The sequence below is a fragment of the Lepus europaeus genome, chromosome 4 (genome assembly GCF_033115175.1).
Source record: "Lepus europaeus isolate LE1 chromosome 4, mLepTim1.pri, whole genome shotgun sequence".
NCBI lineage: Eukaryota > Metazoa > Chordata > Mammalia > Lagomorpha > Leporidae > Lepus > Lepus europaeus.
In genome coordinates this window covers 37095095-37098898 of record NC_084830.1, presented here as the reverse complement: position 1 = coordinate 37098898, position 3804 = coordinate 37095095, and the positions used below count along the sequence as shown (strand labels likewise).

Here is a 3804-nt window from a genome sequence, read left to right as displayed (position 1 = left end):
CTTCTCCTGGTCTCCCATGCAGGTGCAGGACCCAAGCACTTGGGCCATCCTCCACTGCCTTCCCGGGCCGCAGCAGAGAGCCGGACTGGAAGAGGAGCAACCAGGACAGAACCCCGCGCCAATATGGGATGCCGGCGCTGGCACCGGCACCGCAGGCGGAGGATTAGCCTAGTGAGCCGTGGCGCTGGCCATAGAGAGAGCGCTTTCTTACACTGATTCATTCTCTAAACGCCTGTAGCATCCAGGGCTGGGCCAGGCCAAAATACTTGCTCAACACATGAGTGAGTGGCAACTTAATTAAAGCGTCCAATGTCATATAAGTAGCTCTCACAGGCTCATACCTTTAAGGTTACAGTGGCCCTAATTAATAATGTGACTTTTATAACTAAATAAAAATGATGCTTCTCAGAATGAAGTAAAAACATTTGGAAGAAAGTTCTGAGAGCCAAAAATATCACAGTTGGACACAATGGACTGCGGAAAAACTGGACCTACTTTACTTTGTAAATCATCTTAATTTGTATCGCAAGTTAACATAAAATGGGGAAGCCATAAGGTGAATGTTAAATGAGAACACTAACAAGTTAAATATATTAGCCAAATTAGTAGCCATTTGAGACATGTGATCAGAGGACCCTAAACAAGGCTAAGTGCACTTGCCTAGCAACTTGCAGCCTTGCTTTGATTGGCCTGGATGCCTATTTTTAGTTGTCTTCTGAGCCAGTCAAATGCCACCCTTCTTTCATTTGCTTTGGATAATGGCCAGATACCAGGATTCCTTAAATAATACAGCTCCCATCTGTTCACAACCAATAGAAAAAATATGATATGTGGAACATGCAGTGATCTTTGGGCCATTTCTGCCTAAATGAACTGTGAGAGGTCTGAGCTATTTGTCACCTGAATTCACTCCTCCTTCTCTTTGAACATATGGAATTAATAAACTGTCATTAAGAGGACTTGGCACAGCATGCCTTATCCCAGCTTTTCCCTGGGAAATAGTTTATGTAATTCTTGGCACAGGTATAGAACAAAAGAGTAAGGTATCTTTTCAGTCTTGAACAATATTCTGATAATTTTTTGCATGTACCTATTTTGTCTTCCTGTACTAAAGAATGAAAGAAGACTATCAGTGCCCCAATTGCAAAGGGAAAAATAGTCACTGGCTATTGCATGGTCAGACTCCACTATGTTATGTCAGTGTTCTTACAGTAATAAAGTGTATTTTTTTTATTCACATCATTTGTTGCCTAAAGATCAGCTGTATCTCTGCTCTTTGGTCTTCCCTGTGGCATGTTCCACAGTAAGAGAATCCCATATTGGCAGCATGCTGGTCACAGGGCAGAACGGTACCATTTCTGAACCTCACAATGGTTCATACATTTTCTACTCAGGCATGGCATACATCACCTATGCTTGCATTTCATTGACTAAAGTGAACCATGACAAACATGACAACCAAGGAACAAGCAGAAAGAAGAGTATCAAGGACAAATCTCGTGGACAAAGGCCTGATAGACTCACCTCATTGGCAAAAAACAAACACAGTCCACTAGAGCCAACATCATTGTCAATCACGTTGAGCAAAAAGAGAGCTTTTCTCAAGAGGAAGACGCTGTGATGGGAGGATATCCAAGACCCATTATTTGTCTACCTCTCCCCTCCTGAAACAGGTGCTTGGTGAGAGTCCATTTTAATGGAATTCTGATTAAAATTTTAAAATTATTTAAGGAGAATGAGTTCACAAACAGAATCCTGAGAAACCTGTGAGGGTAAAATATCAAAGTATTATGTATTTTTATTTGAATAGAAAATAAAGGGACTGGGTTGTAAATCTTATCTGATTGACATTTTTGACATCCTTAACTTTTTATTTGTTTCTCTATAAGAGTAATTTGGGAATTTATTTGGACCCTCACCAGAACCAAATTCTTCCCAACCTAAAAAGACCCTCTCATATAATATTTCCCTTGGGAATATTTGCACGTCCACAACTTAGGTGATTTACTCGTTTTATCATTTTAAATTATATTCAAGTTTATTAAGTCAATTATAAAAAGTTTTAGAAAATGTTTAACTTTCTCAAGCTTCAAGGTTTCTGTTGCTCCCAAATTTTGCATGTAACTGAGCTTTCAAATCTGCTACCTCCTGTTGAACTGATTCCTCTCTGGATTCTTCGATTTTGTCTTGCAAATTTTTCCTTGCCTCTTCTAGCATTTCTCGTGAGTGGCTTATGAAAACGTCAACAATTTGATAAGATATCGTTAAGCAGTCATCATCTGTAAGCATGATGTCATCAGAAGCATTTTATAAATTTTGGAGTTGTTTCTTTTCTACTTCATTTCTCCTATTAGCTTTATGATTCTACTTGTAGTCTGTGCAAATTTGTTTATCTGTTGTTGATTTTCGAAAGCAACATTGACATCTTCTGCAGCTGCCTTCTTCCCGGGGGCCACCATCTTGGGACTTAAAGCTACAATTTCCAGTGGAGAAGCTGATCTCATCTCATGTTATGCTCTAATTCCCTAGAAAAGGACTCTCTTGTCTAATGTAGCTCATGTGCCCTCTCATAAATCTACAATGCCAGGGAGAGTAGGAAATAGCAAGGGGCAGAACCTTCAAGTGGGGCCGTGAGAACCCGTCCACAACAAACGACCCCACCACTCCAGTCTTTGCATTTGGAGCATGGAACTGCCTATCTTGAAGCTTGACGGTTTAAAGATTTTTATCTCAGACACCCTTTTCTCTTTCTCCTTCACTGGATTGTCTTGCATGATATAAATGACCTCCAAAGTAATTGCTGGAAGTCCAGCTCTGCTGGCTTGCATGTATACTAGTATGATGATCCACCCATTCCTGTGATGAATAATTTTTTAAAATACGTCTGAGCATTTGATGTGTTGACATAATATCAAAACTAATATAAATGGTACAGTATACTCATTTATGTATTCAATCAGCAAGTACTTATTGAGTCCTTTAACATGCAAACACTGAGCTGAGTTATTGTCCTTATGACTATACAGGGGTGACCTCATTTTCATGTTTATTACTGTAACATCAATGGATTGCATTCATTTTGAAAATTTAAGTCAAAATATTGGAGAGGGGGAGTGAACTCTGTCCTGTGTTGTCATTGGAACAATTTTTTAATAATATAAGCGAAAAACATGCTGAGTATCATAACAATGTTTCTTAAATAATTTCACTTAATGCTTTCTGCTTAAGATTTAGTTAAAGGGAAAAGCACACAGAAGATATTTATTGTAACACTGAATTACAAAAACTAAAGACCATCTGACTACCCACAAAAGAGAGAATGGTTAAGAAAATTGTATCAATTAAAAAATACTACTCACATATCAAAATGATATATATGTTGGGGCCGGCGCTGTGGCGCAGTGGGTTACGCCCTGGCCTGAAGCGCAGGCATCCCATATGGGTGCCGGTTCTAGTCCCAGCTGCTCCTCTTCCAATCCAGCTCTCTGCTGTGGCCTGGGAAAGCAGTGAAGATAGCTCAAGACCTTAGGCCCCTGCTCCCCTGTGGGAGACCCAGAAGAAGCTCCTGGCTCCTGACTTAGGATCGGCGCAGCTCCGACCATTGCGGCCACCTGGAGAGTAAACCATTGGATGGAAGACCTCTCTCTCTCTCTCTCTCTCTCTGCCTCTCCTCTCTCTGTGTAACTCCAACTTTCAAATAAATAAATAAATCTAAAAAATGATATATATGAATTGGGAAAATTTTATGTCAACTAGTAAAAAGAGTACAAAAAGATCAAGTCACTATGACTATTATTTAGAATT

The 3804-nt window shown here is 39.8% G+C and overlaps 1 pseudogene; it reads right to left on the bottom strand.

The window, feature by feature from the left end:
* Positions 1 to 2073: 2073 nt before the first annotated feature.
* Positions 2074 to 2459, bottom strand: LOC133758310 (prefoldin subunit 4-like; annotated as a pseudogene).
* Between the last annotated feature and the right edge of the window lie 1345 nt (positions 2460 to 3804).